This window comes from Phoca vitulina, unplaced genomic scaffold (genome assembly GCF_004348235.1).
Source record: "Phoca vitulina isolate PV1807 unplaced genomic scaffold, GSC_HSeal_1.0 scaffold4, whole genome shotgun sequence".
In the NCBI taxonomy this organism is placed as follows: Eukaryota; Metazoa; Chordata; class Mammalia; order Carnivora; family Phocidae; genus Phoca; species Phoca vitulina.
In genome coordinates this window covers 51,065,194-51,080,095 of record NW_022589707.1, presented here as the reverse complement: position 1 = coordinate 51,080,095, position 14,902 = coordinate 51,065,194, and positions in this window count along the sequence as shown.

The window sequence follows — 14,902 nt, the reverse complement described above, 5'->3', positions numbered from 1 at the left end:
GCTTTATTAAGAGTCCTTATAAAACTTTCCTGCTACTGCAGGCTGTATGTCATGGTCTTTAGGTACCTGAGACCTGAACTCAGCTATAAACTGGCAGGGTCCCACAGCTAGCACAACCTGAACCTGAGTTCTGAATAGATACATACCCATGGATAGAACACCTATTAGCATGAAGAAAGACTAGTCAGATGGTTGGATGGCTGCAGGTATCACTAGTAGGGTCTTCTTCAAACATAGTTTTTCGTTGCCATCATCCAGGATAATTTCAGTGTTGCTCCTTACTGGAGGCCACTGAACCAGGATGTCGGCCACCCCTGGCTCAACCCGCTGGACTTTCAGCCTGAGAGAATCACCTGCTGTAAATCTGTAACTCACTGTTGAGGCTATGTGCTAGAAAGTTCTACTTCACAAAACAGTCACTGAACCAGGAAGCTACCTTACTACATGCACACCAGACTTTGGACCGTATAGGGCCAGTAATGCTTCAAAAGAGGTATAATCTGCCAGTTCTCTTGGATACACTCAACCCAATAGGCCAGGGGGGAAAGGGAAGAGAAGTTCAATGAAGGAGAAAGGATAAATGACTGCTTTTCCAAGAGAACTATTGCATTTTCTCATTCGTATGTATTTCTGGCTGATATCTACAATATAGCATGTGCTGGCCTCTTTCAGAAAAAAAAAAAAAAATACAAAAATGCTCCCAATTCTTTATTTCTTCCCTACCCTGCAGAGGTAGGAAAAAAATATATTAATTCAGGCAGCACAGTTTCATTGCCTGATTTAGTTGATGGTATTAAATTTATAGTGACAGAGAAACAGGCTTATTAACTGAAGGGATAAGGAAAGATAAATGAGTATTTCACAATTTTGCTCGATACACCTTAGTATTTCTCTTTGATACATAATAGCTGATGTTCCCAAGATAATCAACTTGCATATTTAAAAACACTATCGCAGATATTTTATCATAAAGTAACTTATCCAATATTGAGTTAGAATTTGGATCTCTCTGACCTTCAGTCCTTGCTTTGTTTGCCATTTGTGCTCACTGCTAAGCTTCCTGCTTCTTTTCATGGAATTTATTTCTTTCCATGTTTCTTTTTACATGGCCCAATGCCACATCCAGAGGTGCCACAAAAAATAATATATCGAAAGCAAAAGAGTATATTTTTGCATATATCTATGTAGCACACTATTTTTGAACCACGATCTATATTTTTCCAGTGTTTTCCCATAGTGGGTATTTTCCTCTGGAAAAGAGAATTTGAAAAGAATAGCCAAAGCTGTCTTGGAACTTCCACTTTAAATTCAAAACAGATCCCAAAATGTCTACTGGGATATATCTCTAGTATGACTAAGAATGTGCACCTGTGATTACCTAAACCAGCCAAAGAATGGCACCATTGCTTCACATAAACGTAGTCACAGATATTTTTTATATGGTTATAGAATTTTGTCATAAATCCCATGGCTCAGTGTAGAATTCTATCTGTCCTACAGGTCCACTTTTTGCCTTTAGATAACATTTTACAGCAAAAGCCTGATGTATTGCTTCTGTCACCCTTTGACCACTAAAGGAACTTATAACAGCACAATGGGTGAATAATAAGGAGACAAAGGGAATTCTCTGCCCTTTTGGCTCAGCCCATGCATATGGTCATAATTTTCCAACTTTATGATAATAAGGGGAATGCATTTATCATCCCTCTTCTCCTTCTCAAGTTGATCCCTCACTGTTAAGTTTAGCATTTGGCTATTGCTAATATAGAATTATTAAATAATATGGAGGGTAATGAGTGAGATGGCCACTTGAGTTTCACAAAGAAATAATAAATGGTAGAGAAAGAGTCCCAGGTTTGAAGGACAAGTTCAGAGAAACATTAACCAAATCAGATGGTTATCTTACAATTTCTGAAAGTTAAACTGAAAATTAAAGATAGCTTGAGAGGTCTCAGGCTGGTTTGTGTCATCATGTTCTGCTCCAGATAAGATAAGCCAATATCAGTGCTTGGGTAACTGCAATAAAAACAAAAATTATTTTCTTCTTTAAAATTATAGACTGTATTTAATAGTCCTTTACCTGAATTATCTATATTTGCTATAACTGAGTTTTAGAGAAAACTAATTAAATAACACAGTGATTTCACTTGGATTCAATATTCTCAGTTTTAAAAATGAGGCAAGGAAAAAGAAAAACAACCCAATTTTTTTTAAATGGGCAAAAATAATGACCAGGAAGATAATCAAATGATTGAAAAATTGTTCAATGTCATGAATCATCAGGAAAATGCAAATTAAAACCACAATTAGATACCTCTAAATACTTAACAGAAAATCTAAAATTTAAAAGACTGAAAATGCCAGATGTTGGCGAGCCTATGGAGCCACCAGAAAATTCATACATTGTCAATGAGAATGTAAAATGGTACAACCACTTTGGGAAAATAACTGGCAGTTCCTTTGTAAAACTAAACAAACGTCTACCCTGTAATCCAGCAATGCTACTCTTAGGTATTTACCTAAGAAAAATGAAAACATGTGTACAACAAAAAGACTTGCACAAGAATATTCATAGCAGCTTTACTGCTAAAAGCTTAAACTGAAAACTATCCCAAGTTTTCATCAAGGGAAGAATGAATAAACAAACTGTAGTATGTTCATACACTGGGATATTACTCAGAAGCAGAGAGGAACAAATCATTACAACAACATGGATAAATCTCAAAATCATTATGCTGAGTGAAAGAACCATTACACAAATAAGTAGATACCATATGATTCAATGGAATGACCATTAAATCTAAAATGAGTAAAACTGATCTATGCTATAAAAACTGGAACAATGACTGTCTGTGGGCAGAGGGCTAGGAGGTGAGGATTGTGTTGGATTTGACATACTAATATTCTATACCTTTAAAGACATTTTAGTTACACAGATGTATATACTCATTAAAATCATGAAATGAGTGGTTGCTGGGAAGGAAGATGGTGGAGGAGGAAGATCCTGAGCTCAGCTCCTCCCATGGACATACCAAGACAACAACTCAGGTATTGCAACTCTCCCTGAAAACAACCTGAAGCCTGGTAGAAGAGATCTTCCACAGCTAGTCATGGAGAGAAGGCCACTTTGAAAGGGACAGGGAGGGTGGAGATGTGGTTGGGAGCCAAACCTCCAGTGTGACTAACCACAAATGGGAGAGACATTACAAGCATGGAGGAGCAAGGATATCAGACTCCACACTAGGTACCTTGGCCCTGGGGACTTGCACTGGGAAGGTGAGTCCCCATAATGTCACGCTTTGAAAAATCAGTGGGGCTTCACTCCAGGGTCTTTAAAAACCAGTGGGCTTCACTCCAGGAGAACTGAAGGGCAATAGAAAACTAAGTCCCCACCCTTAAAGAGCCAACACACCAAATAACTAAGCCCAAGACCCAACATAGAAGCAGCAGTTTGAAAGTGCCTGGGGCATACATGAAGGAGATCTATTGACTAATTTTAGGACAAGTGCCAGAGGAACAGACATTGACAGGAACTTTACCTGGGAATGAAGGAGAAGGTGAGAACCATTTTTCTTGCCCTTCCTCAGCCTAGATAGCCAGACACTTGTGGGAGCCTGTGCTAACATTCTCCATCTACTTTGTTAGTACTGTGTGTCCCACCCCAGCATCCCTTGTGGACCTGCCCCACTGAACCTGCCTGTGCTGGCAGCTACCGCTCCAAAGCAGCTCCCATCCCGCACATCTGGCAGGCAACCCCAGCTGGGACCCATGCCCTCCAAAGCAACTCCTGCCCTGGGGAGGGGGGAAGCTAAACCCACACACCAGTGTGCCCACAGCTCCTGTAACTGAGCTTGTCAGTTGGCCAGAAAGGGAGCAAGTGCATGCAGGCCACATAGAGGACACTCCTGGAATGGCTGGTCCTGGTTACCAGGGAGGACTGGGCTACAGAGCAGCACACGACCCCTTCCATACAAGGCCACCTCTTTTAAGACCAGTATATGTAGGTGACCTATCTAATACTTAAAAACAAACATAGAGAGTTAGACAAAATGAGGAGACAGAGGAATAGGTCTCAAATGAAAGGACAAGAAAATGACACAGAAAAAGAGCTAAAAGAAATGAAGATAAGAAATAGAGTGGATAAAGAGTTCAAAGTAATTGTCATAAAGGTACTCACTGGACTTGAGAGAAGAGTAGATGAACTCAGTAAGAATTTCAACAAAGAAAAAATATTTAAAAACCAGTCAGAACTGAAGAACACAATAACTGAAATGAAAAATACACTAGAGGGAATAAATAGATTAGAGGATGCAGAAGAATGGATCAGCAATCTGGAAGACAGGGTCATAGAAAGCAACCAATCTGAACAACAAAAAGAAAAAAAGAATATTAAAAAATCAGGAGAGGTTAAGAGGTCTCTACAACATCATCAGGTATAACAACATTCACATTATAGGAATCCCAGAAGGATAAGAGAGAGATAAGGAGGCAGAAAACCTATTTAAAGAAATAATAGCTGAAAATTTCACTAATCTGGAGAAGCAAACAGACATTCAGGCCCAGGAATCACAGAAAGCCCCAAACAAGATGAACCTAAGGAGGTCCTCACCAAGATAATAATAACTTAAATGTTAAAGATTAAAGATAAAGGGAGAATCTTAAAAGCAGCAAGAGAAAATGAACAGTTACAAGCAAGAGAAACATCAGAACGTTATCAGCCGGTTTTTCAGCAGAAACACTGCAAGCCAGAAGGAATTAATATGATATATTCAAAGTGCTGAAAGGAAAAATACCTATAACCCCAAATACTCTACCCAGCAAGGTTATCACTCAGAATTTAAGGAGAGATAAAGAGTTTCCCAGAAAACCAAAAGTTAAAGGAATTCATCACTTCTAAATCAGCTTTATAAGGAATGTTAAAGGGAATTCTTTAAGTAGAAAAAAAAAGGCCACAACTAGAAGAAAATTATTAAAGAAAAGAATTTCATAGGAAAAAGCAAAAAATATAGTAAAGGTAGTAGAATAATCACTTATAAAGCCAATGTGAAATTAAAATGCAGAAGTAATACAATCTACAAATATATCTACAAAAATTAGTCAAGAGATACAAAAAAATGAAAAGATGTAAAAATATGACATATACATAAAACATGGAGGGAGGAGGGAGTAAAAAAATGTAGTACTTTTGTAACATGTTTGAACTTCAGTGACCATCAATTTAAATTAGACGGTCATACATATACGATGTTGTATGTGAACCTCATGGTAACCACAAACCAAAAACCTATAATAGAAAAATAAAATAAAATATGAAAAGGATCCAAGCATAGCACTAAAGAAAACCTTTTAACCACAAGGAAGAGAGCTATAGGGATTATAAGGAACAGAGAAGAACATAAAAACAACCAGAAAATGATTAACAAAACGGCAATAAGTATGTACTTATCAATAATCACTTTAAGTATAAATGAACTAAATGTTCCAATCAAAAGACATAGGTGATTCAATGAAGAAATAAGACCTATCTCTATGCTGTCTACAAGAAACTCACTTCAAACCTAAAGACACATATAGACTAATGGTGAAGGAATGGAAAAAAGTACTTCATGCAAACCGATGGAAAAAAAAAAAAAAGCAGGGGTAGCAATACTCATATCAGACAAAATAGTCTTTAAAACAAAAACTTCAACAAGAGACCAAAAAAGGTCATTATATAATGATAAAGGAATCAATCCAACAGGGGAATATAACAATTGTGAATATCTATGCACCCAACATAGAAGCACTTAAATATGTAAAGCAAATATTAACAGACATAAAGGGAAAAACTGACAGCAATACAATAAGAGTAGGGGACCTTAACACCCCACTCACATTAATGGACAGATCATTCAGACAGAAAATGAACAGGGAAATAGTGCTCTGAATGACACATGAGACCAGATAGAGTTAACAGATATATACAAAACATTCCATTGCAAAACAGCAGAATACATTTTTTTTTCATTTGCACATAGAACAGTCTCCAGGACAGATTACATGATAGGCCACAAAACACATCTCAATAAATTTAAGAAGACTTAAATCATATTAAGCCTCTTTTCCTACTATAACAGAATGAAATTAGAGATCAATTATAAGGGGAAAAAAACAGAAAAAAAAACTGAAAGAAACATAAACATGTGGAGGCTAAATAATATGTTATTAAACAACCAATGGGTCAATAAAGAAAACAAAGAAGAAATGAGGAAATACCCGGAGATAAATGGAAATGAAAACACAATGGTCCAAAATCTTTGGGATCCAGCAAAAATTCTAAGAAGGAGATTTACAGCAACACAGGCCCACCTCAAGAAACAATAAAAAAATATCCAATAAGCAATTTAACCTTACACCTAAAGGAACTAGAAAAAGAAAAAAGCCCAAAGTCAGCAGAAGGAAGGAAATAATAAATATCAGAGAAGAAACAAATGACATAGAAACAAACACACAAAAACCATAGAAAAGATCAATGAGACATGAGTTTGTACTTCGAAAAGACAGACAAAATTGGTAAACCCTTAGCAAGACCAATCAGAAAAAAAAAGAGAGAGAGGACTCAAATAAGATCAGAAAGAAAGGAGATGTTACAATTGACACCACAGAAATACAAAAATTATAAGGAATTATTATAAAAATTATATGCCAACAAATTGGACAATCTAGAAGAAATGAAATTCCTAGAAACATGCAACTTTCCCAGACTGAATCAGGAAAAGAGAATTTGAACAGACCAACAGCTAGTGACAAAATTTATTGGTTATCAGGAAACTTTCAATGAACAAAAGTCCAGTATCAGATGGCTTCACATGTTAATTCTACCAAATATTTAAGGAAGAGTTAATACCTATCTTTCTTGGGGCGCCTGGGTGGCTCAGTTGGTTAAGCAACTGCCTTCGGCTCAGATCATGATCCTGGAGTCCTGGGATCGAGTCCCACATCAGGCTCCCGCCTCAGCGGGGAGCCTGCTTCTCCCTCTGACCCTCTCCCCTCTCATGCTGTTTCTCTCTCTCTCTCTCTCTCAAATAAATAAATAAAGTCTTTTAAAAAAATACCTTTCTCAAATTACTCCAAAAAAAGAATAATGGTTCCAAATGTAATCTATGAGGCCAGCATTACTATGATACCAAAATCAGAGACACTACAAAAAAGAAAATTATAGACCAACATCCCTGATGAACACGGATGCAAGAATCCTCAACAAAATATTAGCAAACTGAATTCAAAAATGCACTAAAAGGATTATTCACCACAATCAGATGGGATTTATTCCAGGGATGCAAGGATAGTTCAATACATGCAGAATCAATGTGATACATCACATTAACAAGATAAAGGATAAAAACCATATGATCATCTCAACAGATGCAGAAAATGTTCTGATAAAATTCAACATCTATTAATGATTAAAAACTCTCAACAAAAGTAGGTTTAGAGGGAACATATCTCAACTTAATAAAGGCAAATACACATGACAAACACAGCTAACATCATACTCAACAGTAAAAAGCTAAAAGCTTTCTTCCTAACATCAGGAACAAGACAAGGATTTCCATTCTCACCATTTGTATTCAACACAGTACTGGAAGTCAGAGCCAGCAATTAGACAACAGAAAGAAATAAAAGGCATCCAATTTGGTGAGGAAGATGTTAAACTGTCAATACTTGCAGATGACTTATACTATATAACTGAGGGTTACTGGAGGGGAGGTGGGCGGGGGATGGGCTAACTGTATGATGGGTATTAGGGAAGGCACTTGTGATGAGCATGGGGTGTTATATGTAACTGATGAATTGCTAAATTCTACTGCTGAAACTAATATTACACTATATGTTAACTAACTAGAACTTAAATAAAAACCTGAAACATTAAAAAAATAAAAAAATGAGACGACCTGAAGAGACATTTTTCCAGAGAAGACATACAGATGGCTAACAGACAGGAAAAGATGTTCATCATCACTTACCATCAGGGAAAGGCAAATCAAAAAAACATGAGATATCATTTCACAAGAGTCAGAATGGCTGGTATCCAAAAGACAAGAAATAACTTGTGTTAGTGAGGGTGCGGAGAAAAAGTAACCCCAATACACTGTTGGTGGAAATGCAAATTGGTGCTGCCACTGTGGAAAACAATATGGAGGTTCCTCAAAAAAACTAAAAATAGAACTGCCATATGATCCAGTAATTCCACTTCTGCATATTACCTGAAAAAAACAAAACACTAATTCAAAAAGACCTATGCACCTCTATATTTATTGCAGCATTATTTACAATAGCCAAGATACGGAAGTAACCTATGTGTCTATTGATAGATGAATGGATAAAGAAGATGTGCTAGAATGGAATATTACTCAGCCATAAAAAGAATGAACTCTTGCAATTCAAGACAGCATGGATGGACCTATAGGGTATTATGCCAAGTAAAATAAACCAGACAGAGAAAGACAAATACCATATGATTTCACTTATATGTGGATTCTAAAAAGTAAAACAAATTAACAAACAAAAAAGCAATAACAAAGAAACAGGATCATAATATAGAGAACAAACTGGTTTCCAAAGGGGACAGGGGCACAAAATAAGTGAAGGGAATAAAGAGATGCAAACTTCCAGTTACAAAATAAATAAGCCACAGCGATGAAAAATAGAGTATAGGGAATATAGTCAATAATAGTGTAACACTCTTGTCATGGTGAGCATTTCATAATGTATATAATTTTCTATCATGAAGTGGTACACCTATAACTAATATTATATGTCAACTATATTTCAATTTAAAAAAATCATCAAATGATACACAAGATTTGTGCATTTTACCTTACATAATATTTACCTCATCAGAAAAGTGAATAATACTGAACTCTAGTTGATGATATGCATATTAAGTGTTTTGAGGTGAAGAATATTGATTATCCTCAGCTAATTTTAAAATGCATCAGAAAAATTAGATGGGTAGATGGATAAAGATACCAATGGATAGATAGGTGAAAACTGAAGCCAGCAAAACTATAGAACATAGTGCTGATTACCGGTATTCACCATGTAGAACTTTTAAATGTTATGTACGTTTGGAAATTGTCATAATAAAATATTAGAAAAAAATCAGGCAGATATTTTTTCCTTTCTTCATTTGCATTGCTCCTGAAAACTAAAAGTTAAAATGAAAAAAACAAAAACAAAAGAAATATTGAATATAGCTGTCTCTAAGTAAGGCTGTTATGTTCTCCTAGCTATTTGGCTTAAACCAGCATCCCCATGATTGTTTAACATGGAAGTAAATGATTTTCTTACCCAGAAGAACTCTGTTCTCACAACAAAGATCACAGAAAATAATGAGGAATGCGGCTTAGCCAGGGAATGTGTGATGAACCTGGCATACAGGCATCCATACCTACACCACGCCAATGGGCAAATGACAGAAGTTCTATATATAGGAGTAGGAAGACCTAATGATAAAACCCAACGCTAAATGATAAATAAGGCTTTGAAGTCAGGGGCATCTAAGTTGGAATTCAGGCTCGCCTCCTATTAGCTTTGTTTCCCTGTAAACATTATTGAACCTTTTATTATTATTATTATTGATTGGTTATTGATTTTATTAAATCTTGTTTTTATCATTTACCTAATGGGGGACTTACTGGCATGTACTATTGAGGGTCATTCTGGGGAATAACAAAGTACTCTGGGTATTTTTTTAAGATTTTATTAATTTATTTGAGAGAGAGAGAGAGAGAGAGAGCACAAGCAGGGGGAGGAGCAGAGGGAGAGGAAGAAGCAGACCCCAAGCTGAGCAGGGAGCCTGATTGGGGCTCCATCCCAGGACTCCAGGATCACAACCCAAACTGAAGGCGGACGGTTAATCAACTGAACCACCCAGGTGTCCCCAAAGTACTATGGGTATTAACAATTACCATACACATTCACACACATACTCATACCTGGGGAAGAGAGAAAAGAAAATAAATTACCTTTGATGAAATTTAAAGAAAAGTTTTTGAGCAAAGGATTTAATGATATAATAGGGAGCTAGAAAGTATTGAACTACACAGCTCCTAGTTTTTCATTTATTGTTTTTTTTCCCCCCCACTGTGTGGGTTGCAGATTTTTCCCCCCTTTAATAGTGAAGCGGTGACAGCAATGATTATTACTAAGTACAGGTTTGAATGAAAAGCCACACTATGGAATATTTTAGTTTCCCTGAAAATCTTCTCACAACCTTCTCATAAATAAATGGGGTTAGAGTGAAGGAAACTGGGCTAAATCCCTCCCTTACCCTTTGGACTGTTTCCAGATCATTCATCATGGACACAGAAGGATGGGAGCTTCTCTTTGGCATATATCTTATGGAGGTCTGGCAGGGTTAAGGGAAAGAGACAAAGAAGCCTATGTTCAAATATCCTGGGTATTTTTGCCGATCTACTGAAAAAAAAATGCACAGCATTCTTTTGTCAATAAATCCTCCATGTGCTTACATTGGAGGTGCTGAAAATTGCTTGGATAGATCAAAATTGTATCTGGAGCATTTTGCAGATCAGTGTTCTGACAAATGAAGTTGAAAATTTGTATCTCTAGATCCTATAGTCAACACACTCTGAGAATTGCTAATGGTTTTTACTGGATTAGAATTGACTAGCTCTTCTGATTTGAGTGGTATCCATTTCAATTATACCATTACTTCCCAGGCAAGGAGAATGATCTTGTGCAGGGGCACTAAGCCAACTTGAGGGCAAAAATATCCTGGTCCCAAGGAAATTATGCATGGTGTGTAAGGGTCACAAAATCCATGACAGATTGTTCTGTGCAATGGCTCTTAAGTCTGCTTAGGATTCCATGTCCTATTTTAAATCTTTGAAATGAAATTTCATGCCATAGGTTCTCCATGAGAGGAAAGGTTAAAGGAAAAAAATAAAGACTAAAGCCAATGCAAGACAGAACACCTTTTATGGTATGAATGGCTCTTAAAACTCTTTTTCCTTTCCCTAAAAAAAAAAAAAAAAAAGTTTTATTGTTAACTGTTTCATTTTGGGGGTATAAAATTATTTATGGGGCTTAGAGTAGAAAGCCACCATGCCTTATCTTTTCCTGGCTCCTATTTTTGAAAAAAAAAAAAAAAATTGCCTAATTGTGGTATGGCAAGACTTTAAGTAAAAAGTGCATTTTATAATTTCTTTAATTAAACATGATCAAAGTTGCCCTTAGAGCACTGAAATGAGCATTTTCCTAGTGATGTGGCACTGTCTATATTCTTTTAACATGGCCATTGGCTCAATGTCCATGTTGTTGGTTCAATAGTTCCTTTTCTATGGACGACCAAAATTTTCCATTCTTTGAAACCTAGTGTTTTACTATATACAGATGAAACACACCTGTTTCTGATATACAACCACTTTCAATTCTTGTTAGCTGTGAAAAATTCATGAAAAGGAAAAAATCTGTGTTCCCCATGCTGGTGTAAAATATAATTTGGAGCTTCACATTGTTGATTAAAAGAAAAAAAATAGCAAGCGTCTACTACGTGCAGGGAGGCTGCCATAGAATTCAACAAATCTGAAAATGTTTATTGAGCACCCACTCTGGGTCAGGCTCTCTTGCATGATCTAAACGGTAGGTGAAGAAAACAAAAACAGAAACAAAAACAATAATAAGTAATAATAAGTAGGGAAGAAAGGAAGTAGAGAGTCCTGAGGGCAGGAAGACTTTTAAGTAAGATGATCAGGGTCCCCTGTATTTGGAGAAATAAGATTATAATGGGGAAATCTGAAGAAAGATTGAAGAAAGTGAGGGTGTAAGCAATGCAGGTCTTTGGGGGAAGACCCAGCACAGGGAGCAACAAGGGCCTTGAGGTAGGAGAATACTGAACACTCTTAAAGAAAAAGAAAGGAGGCCAGTGATACCACAAGTAAATGCCTGAGGTGGGAAGCACTAAGAGATGATCACATAGAGGAAAAGGGCATCAAATTATGTAGGGTCTGGTAAGCCATTATAAAGACTTGGGGTTTTACCATGAGCAAGATGGGATCTTTTAGAAGAGTAGAATGAGGGAAGACAGTATCTAAGTTTTAATATAATACCTCAATCAGTGTGGTTTCTCTGCTGAATATGTGTACGCTATGGGATGTGAGAGCAGCAGGAGAGAAACCAGTTAACAAGCCACTGAGTACCTCAGATAAGAGATGATTATGGCTTGGATGAGGGTCATAGACATGAAATGGTGAGAAGGGTCAGATTATGAATATATTTTGAGGATAAAATGAGCAGAATTTGTTGAAAGGTTGGATGAATGAATTGAGAAAGAGACGAATGATTCTAAGATATTAGTTACCATTTGCTAATGAAGGGAAGATAGGACGTAAAGCAGATTTGTGGGAGCAGCAAATTGGGATTTCTGTTTTGGACACATTACATTTGAGATGCCAAATAAAGATGCAAGCGAAGATGATTCCTCATGAAGGTAGAGACAACCATCCGGAGTTGAGGGTAGAGGTACAGGCTGGACATACATATTTGTGTGCCATCAGATGATTCATACATATATGGAACCGTAGGCAGTTAATGGGTTGAGGGCTGAAATGACAATGAAGTGAGCAGAGCCATGCAGCTGTGGACCAAATGTCGGATAAATAACTAACACTTAGCCATTGCAAGGTTAACTGTTGGTGTTCTGTTAAGAGTCCAGACCAATGAGCCAAAACCAAAAACCAAACAACCAACCAAAAAAACAAACAAAAACCCATAACCCCCAAAACTAAAAAGAAATGGCCATTGAGGACGGGGGGGGGGGGGGGCGGAATTGAGAAAGCATGATGTCCTAGAAACCAAGTGAAAAAAAATTAAATAAAGATTATATTTTGTGATATATGCAAACAATTCTTTAACTTATAAAGAAGATAAAAGGATACAAAAATATTCCACATTTAGTATAGTAAGTGGTAAGTGCTACAAAAGATTTTAAAGCCAATGTTGAAAGGTGGGTGGAAATGTGAGTGGTGGAAGGAGAGAAAGAGAGGAGATTTATATTAGAGGGCACATCTTAGAAGTGCTGAAAAGTGAAAACACAAGGTGTATTTGAGGTATACTGGGGAGTTCAAGCGAGCCTGGGAGCACAGAGTGCATAGCCCATTTTCTTCATACTTCTGCGGCAGGATTCCTGGGGTCGAAAGATGTTCAGAATTTGCTGCATGCGTGCATGCATGCGTGTGTGTTTACCAAATCTCCAGAAACAATGGATATAAGAAGTCAACATAATATTGAAACCTACTTTATTTTCAATCCTTTACCCCCAATTGAACTCTCAGCTACCAAATTTTGTGTTTTCATCTGTACATATAGTAATAGCTATGTAAAACATCTCTATCTGTTTAGCGTCTGTGGAGTGCTTGTTCTATGTAAATTCTGATGAAAGGAAAAAGAGGCATCATTTTTGCATAAATATGCAAAAATATTCATTGCAATGCAAGTCTCTACTATGAGCCAATTATGGAGCTGGGAGGGAGAAAGTAGAGAAATATGAATAAGATAAGGCTCACTCTCTGAACTGTTGCATAAATTTATTAGGACAGTCTGCCTTAATAGTTGGAAAATAGAAAATTCATGCTATAGATTCGTGGAGTTTGGCCTAGCATAATCTGACCTATACTCCATTTGCTCTGTGGAGACAGAGAAAGCTCTCTTGCCTACAATTGCATACAAAATTCCAAGGATAGCAGTCATCATCTCTGGGGTCAGAACATCTCATGGCATTGAAGAAAGGAAAGGATAGAACAAGGAATCACACAAGATTTTATTTTTAGTAACAGAAAATAATATATTCCATTCCTCCAAGACGAACATGGTAAATTTTCTTACAGATTGGTTAATGTGAATTTTAATCTTAGGGCAAATTTCACAGGTATTTTCCCCATCTTTGTATTCCCAGGGGCATAGTGGGATGAACTGAGTCAGAGGACCTATTGTCCAATTCAAACTCAGACACGAATTCACCCCTTAGTCTCTTTATAGCTCAGGTGTCTCATTTGCAAAATTAAAATGAGGATAGTGGTGTAAAGTGAGAAAGAACACTTTGGAGTCATACAGACTTAGTAGTTACATGTTATTAGGCAAGCTACTAAATGTCTGAATTTCAGTTGTTAAACAGCAAATTAGAGAAAAACAGGTCCTATGCAATGTTGTCAAGAGGATTAAAAGAGATCACGTACAGAAAATTTCTGGCACATAATAGACACTCAATAAATGTTCATTTCCTTCCTTCTTTTAACTTGAGCATTTCAGTTCCAATATAATGTCAAGACTTAATTCTAGAAAAAAATTAGAAATTTTAGAGTTTTAGAGAAAAGAAATTATAGAGTTTTAGTACTATTAGCTGTTTTGAAATATTTTTTTAAATTTGCATCCAGTCTGTCTTAGAGCAAAAAGACAGCTTCTATCTTTAGGGTAAAAATAAAGAACTTAGAGAGAGCATGTACCACAATGAACAGTGAGAAAAAAAAAACAAAAAAACCTGATATTCCTCTTGAGAGAAGTTTTAAGATTATTTGGGGGGAAAATAGAAGGAAAGAAGGGAGGAAGGAATTTAGTTGATAGTTTTAGAGCCTGTAAGTTACAAATTAACCAGGTAGGAGAACGGTTTTTGCTGTGTCGCCCTCCCCATTAACATGGGTTAGGTGTTATGGCTGGCCTGACCCAGTCATCTTCCTTTTTTCCAAAATGGAAAAAAAAAAATTTTTTTCATGAAAGTGAGAATTTATTGCAGGAACGTCAGCTCAGGTGAATGAGTCTATGCTCTATGTAAAAGGAAATGTATACTTTACTACTTTGACCTTTCTATATTTTTCATATTTTGTCTGGCTACATATTGCAACCA